Below are 23543 nucleotides of genomic sequence, written 5' to 3'. Positions count from 1 at the left end.
TACACGAAACAAACGAAACGTGGGTTTATCTTGATCGTCGGTAATTCATATGCAAACTAGGTAGGTGTATTAGAATCTTCAAATTGCTCCTTTCGCAGTCTCAGTAATATTATACCATGACGCGGCGATACGTCGTAAACCAATAGAAAACGTATTAACCGCGCCATCGTCTACTTTGTTTCATTGCACCAACTGCACCAAATTTTTAACCCAAATCAAGCTCGAGCCTAAGAAAAATCTGGTGCAAGAGAAACCGTGGCAAACCGGTGTCTCCTAGTCCGAGATCCATTCTCGATCAACAAGAGGTCGGCGAAGATTTCCGTGTTGGGATCGCGTGCACCCGGTTAAACGCAAATTTTCCAACTGTCAGCATACTTCATCCGGGTGGCCCTCTGGGACGAAATTCAATTTTCCGAGGATGACCAGCGGCGTCCCTTCGCGGCCAGGATTCCACCCTTCTCCGCGCACGCGATCCGCAGGATGGCCAGGCGCGCGCGCGCGTATGCATACGGATCGCCCGGATATATACGGGGGGTGTGCTTTATGTCCTCGTAAGTTTCAGAACGTGGAAGAGGAACGATCGGCCGACTGGTTCGTCGTTGATCAGCTCGTTCGCTATGGAAGTCGTTCCATAGCGGCACGCTATGGAGTATACAGGGTGTAGCTCGTTGCGTAAAATTTTTAACAAACAATCCTTCGTTAACCCAGCGGAGGTCACGATTGTATAACTTCCTTATTGCTTTGCAGCAAGAGAGAAAACTTATAGTAATAATTTAATCCTTTATGGTGTAATTTTTTTAAACGATGATAGTACTATAGTCCTGAATGATTTTTACTTGGCCAGTCGATTGGCATAAAAATCGATAAGAAAGAATTCGAATCAGATTCTAAATTATTCTTACGAGAAGATCGTCCTTAGCTGTTTAAAGGTCCACCCGAGTCACCCTATATATGGAGCGAACAAAGCATCGTATCGACGTTTAGGGGAAGATCTCGATGTACGATGGCGTGTATCGCGCTTAAAATTCCGGTTGCTTGACCCGCGATAGATTGGACGCGCCGTGCCACGGAATACATATCAATTTCGGGCTTCGGTCACGTCCCATGGGGACGCAGTTGCATTTTCCTTCCAGCAGCCTCTTCTTCTTGCCTTTTTCTTGAGCTTAACACGAGAGGGACAAGTATGTCGCAAAAAACACGCCCTCCTGCCGTTGCTTTCTTCTACGAAAAAAATAGAGGGTGTATATTATGCGAGTTATTTGAAAATATTTCACAAGAGGCATATCTTTTCTTATCTATGCTTTTCTTGCCAAAGAATTAGTACGATTAATACGATTTTTAGAAATTTTATTCTCATACATTCGTTCAACGTGAACGTATTATAACGATCCTTGTGTGCAAAAACCGAAGTGTTGTAACAAAGCTGATCCAATTTACGGAAGAAACTTTTGAAATGTTATTCCGAAGAATATCTAACCACTAGCAATTGCCTCTGTCATTCACGTCAGAATAGGACACCTCGGTCCACTTAATAAGAATCTTCGTCACGACACGAAACGTAACTGAAATAAACGTCAAGCACGAAAGGCAGATACTCGGAATTCCTCTCACCGATCGTTCCCCGTGTTCCCTCGTTCCGATTCAGCTACGTTTTAGGCGATGACTCTGTCGACACAGATCTGGCCGGACCATTCATCAAGATCGCCCCGTACAAAAGACGATCTCCCAGTAATTGCTCGGAATCGGTCTCGAAAACGCGAGCGGAGTCATTTCTCTTTCGACATGGCTGATCGAACCAGACGGAGAATTAGAAATGCCGGGTAACCGGGCGACTCGTCACTGCCCCTTTTGTTCTTCGCCCACAGACCGGTTTCTTTCGTACGGTCGGGCAAAAAACCGGGCGCGTCTCGGGTACGGCGATTTGTCGTTCGAAAACGTCCGTTCGTTTTGGAATTGCGGAATAGCTGTCGTGTTAAACCGTGTACACCGTGACACACGGATCGCGATTCGATCCTCGTATACTCGTGACGGCAACCGTGATTCCCTTCGAACAATAATCTTAAAAATCATCGTCGGTGGAGAGCGGCTCTTCCTGTTCGTCGTGACCAGGGTTAGCTTCTAAAACTAATTGCGGAAGCTTTGCAATTAAAGATAATTGAACGATTTAACGAATGATTATTATCCAACAGAGAAATCCGAGTACAAGAAGTCAACTGTTAATACTCCGATCCACTTGAAACGATAGAACAAACATCGTCCACGAGGCAACTGCCTTCGTTTTTACCGTTTTAAATCCTATAAAATCTTCCTTCTACCGCCGTTAAACTTCTGCCGAAATTACTTTCCTAATTCTGTCAAAACCCAAACAATGGTCGACTAATGGCAAAGAGAAAGTCAGAAACGAAGGAGACAGGCGACGCCGGTACCCATCCGTCGAATTAAGGAGTTCGTCGGTGGTTCGTGGAAGGACGCGGTATCCGGTCCCTCTTGCTTCACGAGGTCCTCGAGGAACGCTCGTTTCGCAGTCCCAAAGGTGACAGGCCCCTGACGCGAGAGCAAGTGGCGAGCTCGTAAGAAATCACGGCTCCGGGTATAGTACACTGACAAAAGCCTTTTTAAATTGTAATGAGCTGCCAAAGAGTGAATTATGTGCCGTCCGAGTGGCATCGAGTCGTCGACGAGAAAGCCAGCCCCATCCTATAAAAGTCCACGCGCGCGTATACGTGTATCCGGCATCCCCGTGGCCGCTCATCCACCCCACGTCATGAATATATTTACATTGATCGGCCGTCTCGGCATTTTTCATTTGCCCTGTTCGTTGTGTCAGCCGCCCGCGGACGCTCTATCACCCCACGGATACTTTATTTATATCGATGGGACGTGTCTGTCTCGTCGACCAGTTCGATACAGTTTTCGCCGAGAAAGCGTCGCGCGTGGAGACTCCACGTCGATATCGTCGCTAATGATTCTTTCGATTTTTCTCCATCGGTACCCGAACGTCCCAGTACCAGTTTTTCAGTTTGCGCTTTCGTACTTTGCAAGTTGAATAATTTCCAAGTTCCGTTCCTTCAGCGAAGATCCGCGTTTGATGGAACGATGCTCCGGAGGAAACTATTCCATTTGATTCTCTGGCTGACGCTTTGAAATCTCTGAAAATGTTTCGCCAGTGAAAAGTTATTGCTTCTATTATATTACAGTAGCTAGCTTTCGTCGTTAAAATTTCGTCAAATGTCTTCAAACGATAGGAATATTCGAACCGATCAGAGTTATCGCATCATGCTGTGTACGTTCGAAAGATACGCGCACCCAACTAACCCCAGCACCGTTGCGCTCGCAAAAATGGAGGAAGACCCATAAGAAGGTGGTTCGAGCAGCAAGGAACGGTGGTGATTATCATCAAAGGCGCAATTCACGGGCATACGATCGTGGACCGTCGATGCACACGCGATGCATCGAAGTCGTGGTTGAGATCCATCGGCCGGACAACCGGTGAAAAACGTTTAATTGACGTGGATCGAGAACGTAGATGAGTAGCTTGCAACCAGGTAAAGTATCGGAGGCGAACTTCGGGAAATTTTCTCTGACCATGTTAAATCGTTTACTCTTCTTTTCTATCCTTCTCTTTCTCTGGATCTGGATACGGCGAAGGGCGTCGGAATTTAAAGTATGCGTATCCGGAGGATGCAAGGATGATCGAAAGAAAGCCTGCTGGTTAATCGTCCACCATGATGCTCTAACTATTTATTACATGCACGTACGTATGAACTTTGTTACGCCGGATTTTGCTAGTTTCGCGTGCGAGATTAAAGAAGACGATCGTAGCGGTCGATACGCGGTGGAATGCGACGAAGATGGTGTTATTTAACGAGAAAACAAAATCTTTCTCTTCGTAATTCCACGTAACGTAAGAATTCCTCTCTTCTACAATTTTCTATCCCCTTCAAACACTAGGAACCGCGTAGGTTCATCCATCTTTGGAAATATCAGGCAAATGACCATTTTCACCGTTACATCTTCACTTTAGAAAGACCCTTAAAATTTCACCCTTAAAACGCTACGTATTTAAAGGTTAAATACTAGAAAACTGCGTACACCGATCCATCATCTTCCAAACTACCATACAAATGACCGTTTTCACTGTCGTATCATCATCCAGTCTGGCCGGAAAAGATTCTCAAAATCTCCCCATTCCTAACCTCACCCTTTACACGCACCCACCTTCGGTCTCAACACCCCTTATTAAGCCAACGTTATATATACCAAATCATCCAACCAATCATCGTCGTCTTCAGCTAAACTAAACTCCAGGAAGAAAGACAGCCAGCGGTCGTGGCGAGGATCGGAAGGCACCATCTGCGTCTCCATCTGCGCGGTCGATTCGGCAGCTGGAAGACGAAGGAAGGTCGGCCGCGGGCGACGAAGATGCCCGTCGAACTCTGGCCTCGCGCCAGCGAGTCCGAGATCTACGCGTCTCGGCGCGTGCGCGATAAATCACTAGAAAGGCGTCGCCCCGAGTGACACGCTAATAAATGCACCGGCAAACCGTGAATTACGTCGGATCAAGGGGTTGCTCACCCTCTGTATGTCGCGCTATCCACCAGCTAGAGATATCGGGACGTCGAATGTTTGCACGTTTACACGAGAAGTGGGAATAAATTTGCCTATAATTGCCACAGCGAGTCTCGAGCGGCAAACTATTCTCGCCGCGAGTTTCTTTTGCTTGAGAAACGGTTTCAGGGAAATGATTATGGAAATAAAGCGACGAGACGGTTCTAATCAGTGGAACACAGTCAGAGGGAAACATCTGTGAATCGAGGTCGGGTGTTCTCGAGCGGCTCTGTGACTAATGAGAGACGTTGTTTAGAATCGATTTCGTTCTTCTAGAAATAAATCGTTCTGCGTTTAGGTTTCCACTATTCGTACGTAGTTTATAGGATGCGTACAAGTGGAAGATTCGAAACCTTCCAGGTTAGTTACGTTTGTTCGCGTCCGAATTAAACGATATTTAAAGATTTTACTAATAAAATATACAACTTACTTTGCAATTTGAAAGAATATCGAATACTTTACACTTTCGAGAATCCGCCTCCCTCTTGTGCATCACCCGCCGTGTTTATTTCGAAGAAAAACGAAGCCGCGTCTCCGCTAGGGACGACGAACCCCAATGGTCGGCTCAATGGTGAAACAAAGCTTCCAGGCAGATGGCCGAGGAAAGTACAAGTCACCGCGACACCGTTTCTCCTGTCGGAGTTTTCCGGGGGTGCATTACAGGCCATTAAGGGCCGGGACACGTCGCGCCTTTTAAGGGCTAAAACGCGCGGCTATTTGTTCTAATACGAAACCGATGCTAATGACGATATATCATATTCCATGGTCGGTCTCCAGCCTGGTCGCACCGTCACCATGAATCACGCCTGGTGAGATGCTAATGCACCGATTTATCTTGCCTCTCTGCTTTATTAAGACTTAGTTTTTCTCTGCGTGGAGGGAACGCGGCTTTTACGCCGCTCAGCTCGTTCTTCCTTCTTTCGGTCTCTCTCTTTTCCTCTTTCCGTCCTTTTTTTCTTCTTAGCGGTTTCCTTGTCCGATAGACTTCCATCGGTAGGTAGGTATAGCAGAGAGATAATGCGAAGGAAGATCGATATCGAAAGGTCGGGAACACCGATGGGCGTTCACAGAGGAGGACTGACAAATTCCAACGACTGAACGCAAGCTCGTAAATCATCGTTCCGTTTGCTGACCGCGAGATCGTCCTTTTCGATCTGCTTAAAATTCTTCCCTTGAATTATTATTTTTTCTCTTCTTTCATTTTGCTCTTAGGTGGATTGACTTTACTTTGACAAAGGCTAAGAATGACAAAGAATGATAAGAAGATATCGTTCTATGGCAGAGTTTTGTCATCGCGAAGCTTCTAAAGCCCGTCTTTGAAACTTTGAAATTCATCGTAATTCTTGGAACGTCGCGTCGAAACGTAGTATTCCAAGTTGCGCGTTGCTCGTGTGCCACTCTGTACTATTATTATTAATCGACTGGTCATGCTAATCAGAATCCGTACGTAGACTCGGCTGTCGCGCTAGACACTGCCTGACAATTAGAATATTGTAGTCGCGTAGATAACACTTGTAGCACATCAAACAACTTGTTGCGAACATGTTTCCTATTTTAATATTATCTTATCAGGATATGTTACGAGTTACAGTGACGTAATTGAATTGCAAATTATTCTTTTACGTTGATACGGAATAATTAACTCGGTCACGTAATGCGAAAGGTTAGCATATGCAAATTTACGCTCCTTCTAACGCAGTGAATCGAATAAGGAGCAATTCATTCATAAAACCAATTATTTTTGCAGACGTGCAAATAAGAGAAAAAAGATGTCTTCAATCTAAAGAGAGTTGAACGTACGAAAATTACGTATATCGATTTCTGTTTGCTTTTCGAGCAGTACCAGATCCTTCTTAATATAGATCAACCGAGAAACGATTATTGGAGCATAAATACAGCTATAAAACTTCACGCAAGTAGTCGTATAGGTAATGTCAAAATTTTTAATAACTATAAGTACACCACACTTTCGTTTTATGCGAGATATCAGCGAACTGCCATACCGTTTTCAGCTACATCCGTTTACGTACGTCCTCTATTCCATTCTACCCTTCGTAAGCACCTCTATCAGTTCGAAAGCAACTTTCTCGAATACCTGAACGATTGCTTATCGCGATCGGAAAGCGATCGATGATGTTGGGCGAGGGGAAAGCCGGAGATCGCACCTCGACACCCGAAATAGCTCGCGTGGCTACCATATGGGCACGGCACGGGCCAGAATGTCGCTCGATAAATCCGGCCGACATAGAGAGATTTGTCACGCGGGCGAAAATAGACGAGAAATAAGTAGAGTGAATCGGAACGATCGAACGTGGTATCGGAGAGACGAGGACGAGGATAGCGGCGTCGATGGAAAGGGATGACGCGGTTGGTGGGCCTCGACGTCTCCGCGTAAACACGAAGGCGCCGCGGCGCTTTACGACGCCTCCGGCCTACGGCCCGTGTTTAACTTATCCGAGACTTTCTGGCACAAACCATTTTCACTGCCGGCTTCGAGCGACGACACGCGCTCGCCGAACATCCCCCGCCCCAACCTCTCTGCCCGCAGTGTCTTGCACGCGCCGCGACGCCTTCCGTAAACCGTCAGCGCATGAACGTCGATGCGTTCCATGTGGAAATCGCTCATCTGGGGTGTCATCCACGTTTTTAATAGTCGATAGATCATCGGTGAATATTGGTAATGGAATGTCGCGTAGAATCGTTGCAGGACAATGTCTGTTGTAATATATTTTTTCTGAAGAGCGTAGATGAATAAAATTCGCAAGAAAGATGTCCGTCTGGTAGATTATTCTTCTATATTAAGTAAGCTGCTATATATCGATATTCGGATGGTTTTTATCAAAGCGACTTCGATCTTTCGTAATTACATTTATCGAACGTTACAATTATCCAACAATGGGATTGATTACATTGCCGATGGAATGATCGTAACGTACTTTCAGAAAGACATTCCAAGAAATATCGTGTGAGGATCGCAATCGCGAAATGTCGAGAGACCCGAGTGGCTTTCAGGTTGATTCACCCAGGAATCACGGACGCCCGGTCCGTTAGTTTGCGCGGTTTATCGACGCCGCGGATAAAATTATTGCGAGCAAACGAATCTCGATAGATTCGCTAAAGCGAGATTTATCGCGCAGATATATAAGCTGGCACGAACTGTCAGCCGTTGATCGATACTCGACACCAGCGTCCTCGGATGAATATTCAAGAATCGTCGACCATAGTTGATGATTGTACTAAAAAATGATCCCATTGCTCGTCGATGAATCCTCGAATTTGCTGTTGCTTCAACCGCTGCGCCACTACTTTCTACCTTTGCATCGTGTGACCCCTTTGAACGATACACATAATATTTCTCCGAACGATGTATGCAAACGAACCGTAATCTCTTCCTGCAAAATTCCCCATTTGCTTCGCCTTGGATTATCTGCGTTTAATTCGAGCCTTACGTAACGCGTAAATGTTACGAAGCACAGATTGATTATCGAAGAAGTTTTGGTTAATCGATGTATTTATTTGAAAAGTCTGTAGCTATTTACGTTTCTAAATTTCTCGCGTCCCTGATGCGTTACACAGTGTCGTGAAGTTATCACTATTTTATATCTTAACTTAATTCCAACAGAACGTTTAATAATCCAGCGAATAATTAAGAAATTCATAGCCTCGTAATTTTAACGCGACATTGGAAGGAGTTAAGGGATGAGAACTCGATCAACCCTGTAATCAAGCAGGAAAATAGAATTTTTCATTTACGTCCCCTCTCCGAGTAATTCCTTATCGCGGGGATAAATAAGCCGGCAGCCGTATCCTGGCGCGCTAATAGATTCCCTTAGGAGAGTATATCTCGGAATAAATGCCTTCCCCAGCGACACGGTTCATCATAACGGTCCGAGCAGGGGCAACGAAGGGAACAGCGAGGAATCGAGAGATAAAGAGAGAAACGGAGCAGATAAGAAGACTCGGCGATCTGTGGAACGTCCAAGGTGGTAATCAGACATCCTTCTATCCTTTTCATTCCGAGGTTGCCAGGAGAAAAGCGGCTAGAGCGATCGGGGTGGCTGCGTCTTCGCTGTCCCTCGTTTTGGCCAACGCGAGAGACAAATCGCCGTTCGGTTGCGCGGAGGAGATTGAGCTGCCAGAGGATGCGCATTAATCTGTATCAAGCCGGCCATCAATATTTAATCCTAATCCGGAGAATTGCCGCGCGATCCTTCGGCCACGACACGAAGAGAGTGGATGTCCTCTCGAAGACGTTGATTCGAGTAGCGTAGCTACATGGAAAATCATCTCCTTTCGTAAAATTACTTTTTCCAAGAAACGACGAATATGTATTTTTAAACGAGTCTAACCTGAATAATCGCGTGATCTCAACGCGTCGTTCCAACCGAGTACTATAGACCACATAATTTACATATACTCATTAGTATACGATTTATATTCACAGAGAGTGTATTTTTTTATCGTCACAAGAACGGCATATTTTTTGTTGTCCCCTTTGGGATTCCCATCTTTAATCGTAATATATTTCTGCTTGTTCGCAACAGCTGCAGGCGAACGTGCTAATTTCATCGTTACTCACCTTTAATTGCGCAATGAATACAAGGAATATTTTCATTTAAGATACTACTCGATTATCCGATTGATCGCTACGATATCAGCTATCGATGATTTATAGCAACTAGAATTCTTTCAACTAAATTTATCGAGTGATTTTCCAATCTTCTAAGTTATGTTACAACACATTTCAATTGCGTGAAATAAACTTGTTTTAGATCCTATTGCTTGGCTGTAATATTTAATTTCGTTTGCAAATAGTCTTGCGCTATGTATTTTATTGTTTCTGATATCTCTATGTTATAGAGGTTCTATATTTACTAGATTTTTCCTTCCAACCAAAACCACCATAGGATTCCTTCTGCCATCTCGAAGGCGGTTCATCAAAGAGCAACTAAAAAGGCGACAGAGCAGATGCATTTATCTCAATTGAATGGCTGGTTCTCTGGAGATCGCGTTTCAACCGGTTCGAGCAACGTCCTCTAATTTCCAAGGTCCGCGATTGATCTATGCTCGCGGAGAGTTCTCGCGTCCCCTCGCACCAATTAGCTGGTAATTTATATGCCAACGGAATGGACCGTGATTCTGGTGTCCACGAACAAGAGTGACAAGAATTCGAGAAAACTAGTGTCGCGCGTTCAACCGGAGAAAGAAAAGACAGGCTCGTGTGCGGCGGAAAGAAGAAAAGAGACGATTAAAAAATGGAAGGAAAAGAAAGGAAAAAGAGAAGAACTGGCCCAGTCGAGGCACGATTAAGTGGTGCATCCGGGCGGGGGTCCCGCGACGGGCCGACGGAGTCCACAGCCGATTAAAGAGTGCTGCGTAACGAGTGTTTCGTCCGATCGTTCGTGTAATTAATGGCGAACAGTGCGCCGGGACAGGCCGCGCCGTGTAATAATCGGTAATTACTCACGGTAATTAAATAATGCGTTTATCGGCCTGCGATCGACCGAATGGGTGGCCAGAATCGCGCGCTTTTGCCTCCGGACCTAACCGGCTACGTGATCCGCGGCCCACGACACGCCGAACCGATAAATCTCGCCCAGTTCGCGCACGCCTCGATCGATTCTCTTCCTTCCGAACCTTCGTCGTGTTCCATAACGTTTCCTTCCAATTTCCGACGAACAATTTTCTTCGTTAAATCTCTCCTTTCTACGTTTCATGATCGCGCGGTTGGATGATAAATTCCAGGAGAATGAAAAATACAATGCATCGATATAATTCTGAATGATGATAAAGAAATCGTAACGACGCGATTACCGAAATACGAGGGCAACGGTTTGCTTCCATAGTCCCGTCCATGGCAGGGAAACGCGAATTAGTTTGGCCGATATCGGGCAAAACAAATGGTGCTATTCTTGCTGGAAACGCGCCGCTTAATAACGCGGATAAACCCACCGTCCGTTTCTCATCCGTAAAGACGTCCGGTTACGCCTCCACGGACATTTGTCAGGCCCGGTCAGTTTTTGCAAGCGTCGCGGTTCGCGATCGGATATTCCTCGTCGAGCGTGCGAGCGCGAGTGCCGTAGACCGAGAAAACGCCGAGACCACGGCCGCATCGACACCGTGACTAATGTACCGTAACGCGACCCAACACTTTCAAAGCGATCTGGTTTCTTATTTATTCGAGATGCGACTAGGTGGACATCGTGGTTTCAAGGCTGGTTTTCGGGTTTTCTCTGTAAGTAGCGGTTGGATGGTGGAAATTACGATGGTTAAGGTTAAGTCATAAATGATAATTTCTGAAATTGTCTGTATGTGCGTGTGCGTGCGCGCGTGCGAGCGTGGAGAACGTATATATTCTATGCGAAGATCGTTTTATCTGGCGGCTCTTTTCCACAAACAACGGACACCCATAATCGTAACTACTAAAAAATACCGAGTCCCTCAAGGTGAATCGTTGGCCGGAGAAGCGACAGGGGGAAAAAAGAAGAAGGGTCGCGAGAGACGAGGTCGTGGGGTCTGTCCGACCGCAGCCGAGAAGAAGACGATGTGCGGTCAACGGGCTGTTCCTGAGATTAATGTGTCGCCTCCTATCACCGGTGATTGACAGCCCCGTGACCACGACAAAGCGCCGACTTCTAACGCGATTCCTCTTCTATCTCGTCCCCATCGTCGCTGCTTCCACCCACTGATTTTATAACCGTTTCGAAACGCCTCGAGCATCGTGATTCTTGACTCGAATGGTGTCACCTGACGTGGATTTTGCCTGGAAGCATCATGAGTTCTTGAGTACGAAGATCGTAAAATGTGAGAATAATTTGAAATTTTTCTTTAGAGTAACGACAGTTTGATTAATAGACATATTGGTTTACTTTTGCTTTCTGATAATTCTCGTTGGAAGGAATACAATAGGACTGAGAAAGCGATTGCAAATACAATATTTTATACGTATATTCGCTTTTAGAATCTCATAATTGTCGTTAATTAAGTTCCATTAAATTAAGTTTTACTGCCTACCATTATCTATCAGCAGTCAGCATGTTGTAAAATATAGCAAGAGACGAGGAATCGCCTGGTCGTCGTGCGTGACGTCTGTCACGGCAAAAGCGATGTCCCACAATCGGTCCAGTCTGACAGATAAAATTTTCCTGAACCGTTCATCGAGCATCGAAAGAATTAATTACTAGCGAGTTAAAATAAGCTTATCGGTCTGATAAGAGCAATCATCTCGGTACGTTGCTCATAATAATTCCGTTCGAAGCGTATCGCTGCCACGTTCGCATTACCCCAGTCAAACGGGCATTCTTCAGTGAAAATCTGTGAAAATAGTTGCACAAAAGATTGCAAATTGCTATAAGTTCAATGAATCTCCATTAGTATCGCTTGAAACAAGTAGCATCGCCAAAAATTTATTCGTAAGAGCTAAAAGAACAGACTATAGCACAGGAAGTTCGTATTCAATTAAATATTCAAGTAACTTTTCAAGCCAACCAAGGTTTCATGTCCCAGGTACGTAAAATATTAGATATAGAGATACATAAAAATGTAGCTATCAATTATTTTAACACCATACGCCGTAAAAACCGCCATGTAAACATCGAATCTCTGCACGAATCGCTCGAACCAGGCGAAGAATAAATTCTTGCACGCATACAAGATCGGTTTCCGGTCGATCCCGTGGGTGTGCCGGTAATCAGTCGAGCTAATTAGATGAAGGCTTAATCGCGGCGTAGGAGGGCTGTCTCCTAGGTGCAATTCTCCGCATATTTACATCGCCCACGGGACGCCAGCCGGGAAAGGGTGGTAAGGTAAAAGTCATTCGCTGGCTTCTCGGCCCTTTCCACCCCTTCCATCTGGCTGCCATCTCCTTGAAAGAAAGGGTTAATTAAAAACAACAAAAGCTATCCACGCCATTAGCGGCCGTTTGTATGCGCCACGTTACCGTTATGTCCGCTGCTTTTCAAGCTCTCTACAAGCCAACCCCCTTTTTCCGTCGACGACCTTAACGAGTTGGAGGCTGCGTCACGAGAAGAATTCTCCTGATAGCGCCTTTCATTTTTCTCCTCCCTCGGCGTCCTAATCTCACACCATCCAACCTTGATGAAGGATCAAAGTAGAAATTGTTCCCCGATGAAATTATGTTAGAGCAAGCTCTCTCCGTTGCTTTTAACGCGCTCAACGTTCAAATAATTGTAATTCCTATCGTTTATTCGCAGTCGCTGTTCCCTTCGTCCTGGTTGTCGACATCGGAAGGATCGGTCGAACACGGTGGATAATACAAGCAGGGGATAAGAGAAGGTTCCAACGCGACGCGCAGACTTGGCTAATTTTTCCTCGATTTATCTTCCGACAATGGCTACAGAGGCTGTTCTGCCGTTAATTAGGAAGCTTGTATCGCACAGGAACTCGTGGAACCAGCTGCTTCGAAGTTCCGACCGCGTGGCATTCGCGGAAGTTTTGGAAAGAGTGGTGGGAAACGCGGCTTTCGAACTTGCAGCATGATTATACTTCGGTGCAATGGGCTTTTAAAACTTAATTCCTCGATTAACGAATTCTGATTAATTGGAATAATGGTTGATTAAATAATTAATTAACAAAGAAAGAATGAATTTGACTTTGCTAAAGCAAGATTACTCGAAACAGGCGGTCGTAAAATAAACAAAAAAGACAATTACGACCACAAAATACACTATGCTTTAAACTACGTATTTCGATTATCGATCAATCATTTTTCTCTCTGATACTACCCGTGATTCACCGACATGCAACAAAAGAAGTTCGTTGCACGAGTAGCTGCTAGTCAATATGAAACCTTCTGCTTCTGCCTCATAATCATTTTCTACTTTCTCAGTCATCTCGCACATCGACTCTCGCCACGAGCTGGACAATTTTTTCTCCGACTCGTTGCTATTCGAAGGAAACAGTATCGCGTGATCAATATCTGAGAAGCTGTTCAAAGACCGGCGTGCAACTTTGCAGCGCTGACCGTACGCCCCACCGTTACTCTGCACGATAATTAAGTTACTCGCTGGAGAGGATGCAGTCGGGGTTGCTCGGCGACGATTAAACGTTTCCATGAAGCGTGGGTCGTTGAGAGTCGTCCGTGACGCGTGTGGTCTGTAGACGACCAGCCAGTAACAATCAAAGTGATAACGTCGCAAAGGAAAAAGGAAGTTTTCCAACAGTTTGTTCTGTATCAACCAGAAATTTAATCTATTAGATTGTGCCAAAAGTATATTTCTTTTATAATCGTGTCCTTGATGGAACAAAATGGATCATACATAATTTAATAAAATAATATAAAACAACAAATGTTGCGCATCCGTCATTTCGTTAGAAAACGAAAGAAACTTTTGGGACAACCTAATATCTTTCACCAATCTGACAGGTGACACAGCCGCCAGTCTCGTTACTTTTAGAATACAGAGTCGATCAGGTATCGAAAAAAGTAGCCTGTGGCTTCAAAAGGAGATGCGGTAACGGAAGAGTCGAACAAAGAAGCAGAAACGCCACACCAGGCTCGTATATGATCGCCTATAAAACTGCGCGAATGACACGTTCCCCGAATAAAAATAAAAATAAACTACTTCGGGGATCATTCGTCGTTTATTGCAGGCCTCGTCGTGGCGTTGTATGAACCGTCAGATAAATTTTACGAGCGTCGCGGGATTATTTGCTCACGAAATTCTCCGTTTGCGCGATCCGTTTCCTCCAACGGGTTATTCCGGGAGCTGGTGACAGATTTGTATACTTGTCGCGCATGGCTTCGCTCGAAGATTGGTATATCGATCCGAGAACTTGTTCTTGTAGAGCGATTGAATAGTAGTAACAAGTTTTTGCATAATTTCGTTTAAAGTAGGTACTACATTAACGAAGGAATGCCGCAATATATGTGACATGTATATTATGCATATTATATTACTTAACAAAATAATGTTAAAAAAAGAAAAACAACGTGCACGGAACGGCTCAATCGTTATTCCGCAAAATTTATAGCTCGCTCGTTATTTTCGAAAATTTCAATTACATAGCCGTATTGCCATTCACTTTGCGCGAATGCATTAACTTAATCGTTTCTCGGTTCTGCTGCTCGACCAATAAAATCGACGTTCTAAAAGCCACCGACAAGAGAAGGAACAAGGGGACTCGACGAACGTAAGATGATCGATTTGCATTCGATCGTTTTCCAGATATGCTAATTAGTCCGCTGAAGTGCTCTTCGCGATAATTTCACTCGAACAACACCGTTTTCTCTCGTGTCAACCCCGAAAATTCGCTCCCGTGTCCACTAGAGGCGGACCGTAATTACGATACCCCGCAATTACACGGGACTTCCGGTGTATCCACGACTCTCGAGCAATTCACAAACACGGATAATGGCTGTTCGAGGAAAGTATGACGGGCGAGGATGGCCCGCGAGACAATTCATAAAGGGGACCATCGGTCGTTTCGGTAACGAAGGGACATGGAAATTGAATCGTTGTACATCGGACGTTTCGAGCGATTGTGGCAAATTCGATTACTCGGATCTCCGATTTCGTGGAACGAAGGCCCCTTTAGAGCCGCCTTTTAAAGTCATTCTGTGCCGTTTTTCTCTGCGCCCGTTCCTCGTGCAACTCGATATCCCCGAACGACGTGAAAATTGGTCGTTAGTTGATAGCGTGGTAATTACGCGATTTCGCCTTTAATTTGCCAGATTGTCGATGGTTTAAGCGGCCCTATTTAACATTTTGATCGTGAGATATTTTACTAGTACATAGCCGTGACGCTTTCTGCGCTGTTGAAAGTTTACATCGTATCGAGTACGAATTTTGAAAGAGTTTATTACATAAGTGATCCATCTTTTATTAGCTTCAACGGCAATTCCTTTAAATAGCTTCCGCTACCTTTCGACCGTAAAAAGGCTTTGTAATTATTTATTCTAGCAGTTCTGGGATCGAGTACATTAAGAAGATACTCTGCCTCTTCTTGTGTGAGAGTACGGTATATCTAAATTTTGCATCGTTCAACAGTCGGTAGGGCTGAGAAAAATGAGCGAAGGTCATGACGCTGACCCACAGGTGGATGGTGCAATTAGTCCTTTCTCGTAAGTCGTTTACGTACCAGGTGTGGAGTTCATAAATTGTAGGTGTTATTTTAGAAACAAATTTATTATACAAATTTCAAGCAGATCTTTCATGTTAACTTGCTATGTTGTATTTTGTTTATGTAATCTGATATGAGATACGCTATATTCTTATAAGTTTACATCTTATCGTCTTATCCTACCATAAATTAAATTATATATTTGCTATAATTTCGAATAATTCATGTTAATCGATATGGTCGATAAAACAAATAGTATATAATTTCACTGGTAACTGGTTGCATAAAACAAGAGTTAAGGAGATGTTGATTCATTGCGTTCGCGTGTAATAAATTTATTATTTACCCTCAGCGTCAAGTCCACACATCGTGAAACACTGTGCATAATTCATCAGCGAAAGAGATCGCAGAAAATTGACTGGGAGCGATTTCAATGATCGGTCATCACTTATTTACATACTAATTGATCTCAGCACAGGGTAGCTGTCTCGATTATGGGCCAAATTGACCGTGTCACGAACCACCGTATAAATGAAGCTAAACCAGCAAGTGTTAATTCATCGATGTTTTTTCTTTATCGATCGCCAACATCTTATCAAGATGAAGATAAAAATGCCAGCAGTAGCAAGAAAAAATATTGAGTTAGCCTTAGTAATTTATTTCTTGCGAAACGGTTGCTTAAGAACGATGGCTAAGACATATTACCGAGCAAACACTGTTTATGGCTAATATATTGGACACTACGTTTGACAATGAGCTACTTTTAACGCACGATACATCTGTAACGGCATATGCGTCTTAGGACGTTTCGATTCCAAACTGCCTCACGTAGCTGTTTTTCCACGGAGGATTAACATTGTACGACGAACATAATGTAATAAATAAGCTTTGGACAAAGCAATTTCGCTGCTACGTGCAGCCAACAATCGACGACAAGTTCAAACCTTCCGGTACTCCCCCTCGACCAGTATAAATAGACGACCATGCTCTCCAGAAGTCAGTCAGTCGTGCGAATCAATATCAGTATCGAGTCATCGAGCTCATCAGTCGAACGAAACAGTATAGAGAATCGGTATAACAATTAGTATCAGTACCGCAGTATCGTGCAATCTTATAACGAATATCATCGAGCGAGCAACGCTTGCGATTAGCTTTGTATTCTACGTTTTAAAACATCTGTAAATATAGTTAACGTAATCAACTCGTCTCGTTGTTAATTTAACCAACAACACGTGTCACCGTTCATCACACATCGAACAGTGCACCTGACGATACGCTCCTTCTTGTAAATATTTTTAGTGTTGTCTTGTAAGACGAGTATCTTGATGGCTGGGAGCTGTCGGTATCAGCGCTACACACAAACTAATTTTCCTTTCAGTTTTCTTTAATTCCTCTAATTCGGTATGATGGTAGAAAACACAAGGGAAGGGACAGAGATATGTAACAAACGGTTTCATTTTTCCAAACGAGTCGCAATAAATAACGTCGTATCCATTATTCGCGAAGACACTGCGAATCTTGGCCGGCATTTACGCGACCGTCCGGTCTCCCCTCCTCCGCCCATCTGCCAGAGTTATCTCCCCCGCAAATATATATTAATGCGAGTGATATATCAGCCGGGCCGCCAGGGACAAAACCTTAAATATTGGATAAGTTGGTCCGCAGTCGGCCCATGGAGACCGAATCTCGCTGATGGATGGCCCGCCGCTGACTGTCATAACAACTTCGATCCTTCGACTTCTCCGTGCCTTTTCCGCGAACCATCACGATGTTGGAAAAATCACCAGACCAGTGTGTTATTGAACGTGAAAAGAGATATCGTGATTAGAGCGTCGCGTCATCGTGTCAAAAAATTGACACGTGTATTCTCGTTTCAGCGTCGCCGGAAGGATACAGGGCAGACGTTTCGAATCTTAATTCATTGCTATGCGTATTACACGGCGCTCGTTATTGAATTCCTCCTGATAATTCCGCCCTAAATTATCCGCCAGCGGAGCTGTATGCGTAGGATCCAATGGGGTGAGATTGCGAAATACGGAGAGAGAGGAAAGGATCCTCTAATTTCCTGCGTCTCCACGGACTCGTGGATTATGCAGGGATCGGCAAAGGGTTGATCCTCCGGAGATGCTCGCGCCGACGTGACACTACTTGGCCTCCGTTTAATAGAATATCGTTTTCCCGTGAACAGATAGCGGCGTCGGAAGAACCGGAACGACCCTTCGCTGACTGTGTGCTGGCTTGGTGAACCGCAGTGAACCGTTCGCTTGGAGAAATTGATCGAGCGTCGTTTTATATGTATGAAAGTGATGGACTTCTTTTGAATTCATTGCATCAGGTGGAAATAATCGATGATAGTTTAGTAGGAGAACATGAATTACATGTTCCTGAGCTATTACAGTCGCTTAGTTGATATGGATCGCGTTATTTTTTAACTTTTTAAAACGATGCACATTCGATTGCTTTTGTTTTCCCCTTCTTGTTTCGTTGCTATTTCAATGAGCAACAGAAGATAATTCGACAGATGTTTTCTCTGGGTGGGAATTACGAAAATATTTTGAGCAAGTTGATTGTTATGGACGTCGTTAATTGCTATCAAATGGAACGTTTTACTAATTACTAAATCGTAAGCAGTTTCGTTAAAGCAGATTTCCGGTCGTTTACGTTTCGAGGAACTCTCTCCGCGGCAATTTCGTCGCGACAGAAACTTATCGCAAACACATTTCTGAGTATAGATTATAATGCTATAAAACGCACTGTTTATGGAACTTGCTTATCATTTCGTACTTCAAAGACCTTCTATGCGAATTCCTAGATAAGTGTTCTGTCAATTACGCGCGAATACGCAATTATTTGCGGCTCTTCCATAAGATATGACTTGGTCGCTTTGTATGTTAAAAGTTACGATGTTTAATATTACAGAAGGCTTCTACTAGCATAAACGCTTGTACAGATAGCGAGTTTCATATACGTAAGAATGCTTTAGCGTTAAACGTTGCACGATAATATTTGCGAAATAACAGTTCTCGTTAAAGGACTTCGCGAACAAATAAAACAGGGTTTACGGAAAATCACCGTGGTCAAGGGGCAATGGATTAAAGAGTAATAACATTGGCAGGAGATCAATCTTTTCGATCCAATTTTTAAAACATCTACTTTCTATTTCAAAGTTTACGCTGATATTTAGTTTTTCGACTTTATCTCTTTCGATGATAATGATGATGATGATGATAATATATATATATTATATATGTTAGGTACATATTATAAATACATATATGTTAGGCGCGATCGAACGATCGGAAAACACGAGGAATTCGATGGTGGAAAGGGAGCTGCGGTGTCCGGTAACGGAGAAAAAGAATTCGGTGTGCAACGAGCGTTCGTGGAAACGATAACTGGCCAGTCGATGTCACGAGAAAGGGTTATCGTCTAAGACAACCGGCCTATGACATCGATCAGTCTGTGTCACTCGATGAACTCGTTTATCGTTTAACATTAATTATTATTGCCTGCTCGACACTTTTAAACAGCCGCCGCTGCTTGCGATCCACGCAACAACAACCAACGATAACGATAATCCCGCATGAGCCCTCTGGCAAAAATCGTGCAGGCTTGACACTTATTGTCTGCTCAGCTTCAACATACATTCTGTTGTAGTGCTTTCTCAATCTTCTTCGCAATGCAACACTTATATTTGTATTATTTTCGCATGATTCTCTCCTTGTTATATTATGTTCGTTCCTCCTTCATCCCTCGAATATATTAATTAACCGATATATTCGTCTGATATATTAATTAATTTTTGCAGACATTAGCTCATGAGATTCCTTTAAGCGTTTATCAATTCAATTAGTATTTTCTGCAAATCTTTTTTGAAAAAATTACGGTCATCTTGTGTCTATGGATCACAGGTTAAAGGTCGCAACTCTACCATTTCATCTTTTTCCTTTTTTTTTTTGTGAATATGCTAGTTCGTGGATAGTCTTGCGTCAGTGAACGAACACTCGCGAACGAAGAACTCCGTAAATTTGATCCGTAATAATTCCTCGAATCGACGTTATCACCTGCTAAAATGGAACAATTTCTCCCAGATGTTTGTCGTTCGACGATATTCGCATCCGTGACGTTAGCCGAAGACGCGATTGTTACTCTCCGCAGATGACCAGTATCGTGGATTTCGTGTTTGCGAGGTTAAATCAGTCACGTTTATCAATGGACTTTTGATAGCAATTTGTTTCACTTTTATGCGACGTTGATAAGTACGAAGTGTTTAATAGATTCTCATAAGAAACAGTTGTCTTTAGTAATGAATGTTATTTATAGCTGGGAATAATGCAGCATTATTTGTTAGGTTCTTTTACCGCTGCAATAGAAACATTATTAGTATATCAAATACTTAATTTGATTAATACAGCGCTACTTTTTTTTCGACAGACCGTAATAAGCCGCACGCATACACAACCGCATAGTAATTGACAATCATCATAGTCGATATCCGACTATTAATAATTTGGATGTTCGGAAAAATCCTTCTCGAGAAATGGAACGCAAAGTGCGCACATTTCGTTGCGAGCTATTGTTGATCGCATAATTCTCATTAATACATTTCAAGATAGCGCATTGAAGATTAGTAATGATACATTATATTAATTGAGTACTTGAAATATTGCAATATTTCACTTCGTTATATTATAAGCCTTAAGCAAACTGATAGACTAGCAGCTTGCGTCTCTTTTATTTTACACGTCATTCTCTAGATTCACGCTTCATGCTGTCACTTCATTCACCCTCTTAATTATTCTACGCATCTTCCATTCATGCCGTTCGGAATTTTACACCTAATTGTATTAACAATATAAACTAGCCAAGAGGAAATAAATATGCACTGTTCGTAGTAAGTGTCACAACGTAACCTACTTTTGCACAACAGACTAGCCACACGACTATTGAAATTCTATTTCCAGTGTTCTATACCTAGCTTGAAGCAATACCATCGTATCGTGTGTCTTTCTACTTGACGATACACAGCTCTGCAAATTTTTCAAATCCCAGAGAATCTTCCTATACGCGAATTTTACAGACTTTGTAGCTTCAAAGATGAAATTTTTATATTTCTCGATGTTGATTCTAATCTAATCTAATCATCGATACTTGCCCCTTCAATGTTTTAGAAATCCTATTTATTTAACTTTCGTTGTTGTTCATACGTAAAACTCAAAATTGTAGAAACAGTAGCCGTATCAAAAACCGATGTTGCATCAAAAATTCGGGAGAAAAGCAATTCCCTGGAGGATCTATTTTTCTTGGAACTCTACGCACCCTGAAAATCTTCTCGAGAACACCGTGAGCAATCCTCTCGACAAGTCCTCTAGAAAATTGATATCGCTCGTCCGTTTTTTTTTCTCTCTTTTTTTGTCGTCGAAACGTTCGAGGAAAGGGATTCTCGCGGACGAGCTGCCGGGATTTTCGTCAGCAACCATTTCCTGGGGGACCTGCACTCTGTCAAGACGAGTTTATCCGCGAAGTGACGGGCCTCGGTGGCAGTCTGTTTACACCATAAAGTTGGTCGCGCGCGATCGAACCGCCGTGTTATATTAGGTGCAGTCAAGTAGGCCGCTGGCAGCTCCGACAGAGAATCAATTTCCTCGTGTTGGTCGAGCTTCCCTCGATATTTCCGAAATTTTCTTTGCAAAATATTGCTATATTTGTTTCTGGGTTATATCTCAAGTAAACGATTCAGGCTAGTTTTACAAAGCCTAAGGAAATATTAACGCCTAGAATTCCTATTTCTAGGAAAACCAGATAATCCGCTGTCTTCGATTTAAATATCAAGAAATACGATGAATTTTGAATAATAGTAAATTTTTTGTCGGTCAGGGTATCTATCAAACGGTCGAAGAGTTTGCTACATTACATAAATAGATCGCTTTTCACGCAGAAGCCAGTTCTCATGAATGAAACCAATGTGCACTGTGTGTGCAGCCATGTCGATGCGGGAAGCGTGCGTGAGCTTAGTTACGCGTCGTTTGCCGGCCTCAGGGGTGTTCACCGTCCAGTAAGCTTGTGCTGCTCCAAAGAGGGTGCGAGTGTTCTCGTGTTACCAAGGATCACAACCAGTTTGAGCAAGGAAGAACAGGAGGCTTAAGCTTGTCGGGGGCTGACCCTTTGGTGACAAAAACTAGGGTGTCTTCTATACAGTGACTCGTTTGAGAACTGCTGTTATTCCAACACGTTGACGAGTGTTTTTGGTCGGTCGTGTTACGCGATCGTGGATATTATGCCAGGTTAGGGTCGAGCCAGACTGTTTCGTGTCAACGATGTCAGATGGTAATTTGTAATGTGTGAATTTTTTAGGTTTAGGGGAAAAGCTGGTTGATGGAAGTGTGGCAATACGATATTTTTAGTGGAAGATTGTTGGAAGATATTTATGAACCGTGTCATCAGTGTGTAAGGAAAATACTTAAATCTTTATCATTTATTAAATTAATATTAAAAATTAAATGTGAAGAAACTATAACGTATCACATAAATAGTTTACAAACGATATTACTAACTTAAAATTGTTATCTAAACATGGAATCGGCCGTTCGGCAATTTGACCCGAGCATGAATTATGCGATTTTGTAACGCGAAGATTCTATCGGCCGACAAACACATCGTCCGTCTAGTAACCTGTCAGATATCTAAATAATATTGGCGGTAATTCGTTTACGATAATGATCGCGCTGAATACGCTCACTGCCCATTCGGTCGTTCGATCGCGTTAAATTTCATTGATGCGGTTGGCGAGATGGGGAAACTGATAATTAATGATGCCGATGATATCAGGCGTAGTTATTAAAGTAACTTATTGTTTCACTTGGAGTCAGTTAATATGACGTTTATATCCCGGCGCAAAGTGGTAAACCTCTTCGGATGAAAAAGATCGAATCTATGGTGGCACAGGAATATGAATATTTAAGTTACGAAACTATTATTTTACATTTGATAGAATTAAATTTCAACGTTAATACTAATCTTAACTCTTCTGTACGCAAAGTTCTATTTCTTTTTTACTTTTAATTACCCTACACTGCCGTGAATCTTTAAGAAACTTCGCGCGAGCTATAAATTTATAATTCAAATCCAAGTCTAATTTAAGTCTTAACACACTTTCCTTTTTTATAATTTCTGATCATGAAACGACCACGTTCGTCAACTTTATCTTTAGTAATAATCTTTTGTATTTCGAACTCTTCGAGGCAAAATCTACTGGCAGACAGCCAACGAACTTGCATTCTATCTTGGCTAGGAGAAGCAGGAAGCTGGATCCTTCGAGATCCACGCTCTTTCCACGCATTCGTCAACGTATTCAGTGACAAAAAACGGTAGAACGTGCCAGGGGCGATGTATTATGGATGAACTCGGACAGAGATTCGTTTGTGCTCGCATTATCATCGCGCATTGGCGTACACTTCGCTCTAAATCGAAACTGAACAACTCCGGTCTAATATCGTAGATAGCTTACACGAAATCAAACATTTAACGTAAACTTCTACGAGAAATTAGAACTTGTTGTATCGTCGAAATAAACGCAGCAACTCGCGTAGGATAAATTGATAGGTAAATAGAATGCGCTGTTTGACTCTGCTTAGAACGTATTTGTGGAGGAAAATGTCAGGAATGCTAAGGGTTGCGAAGATACCAGTGGGAGTATAATAGGTTAACCGTTAGGTCATAGTTTAGGTATTTACGACGCAGAATTAATAGGTAACGCTAGTTATCGAACAACTGAGGAAATCATTTTTAAATTACACCGCATAAGGATAAGAATACAGCTTTTCAGAAAATATTCAGAAAAAACATTGCAGAAA

General features: G+C 43.1%; 1 protein-coding gene across 2 annotated transcripts in view; it reads left to right on the top strand.

Annotated features, from left to right (window-relative positions):
• LOC105665835 (zinc finger protein basonuclin-2) overlaps nucleotides 1-23543 on the top strand; it is a 262495-nt gene that overhangs the window by 87860 nt on the left and 151092 nt on the right. The window lies entirely within an intron of this gene.

This window comes from Bombus terrestris, chromosome 6 (genome assembly GCF_910591885.1).
Source record: "Bombus terrestris chromosome 6, iyBomTerr1.2, whole genome shotgun sequence".
Lineage (NCBI taxonomy): Eukaryota > Metazoa > Arthropoda > Insecta > Hymenoptera > Apidae > Bombus > Bombus terrestris.
The sequence above is the reverse complement of the archived record's forward strand: the minus strand, read 5'-3'. Positions and strand labels throughout refer to the sequence as shown.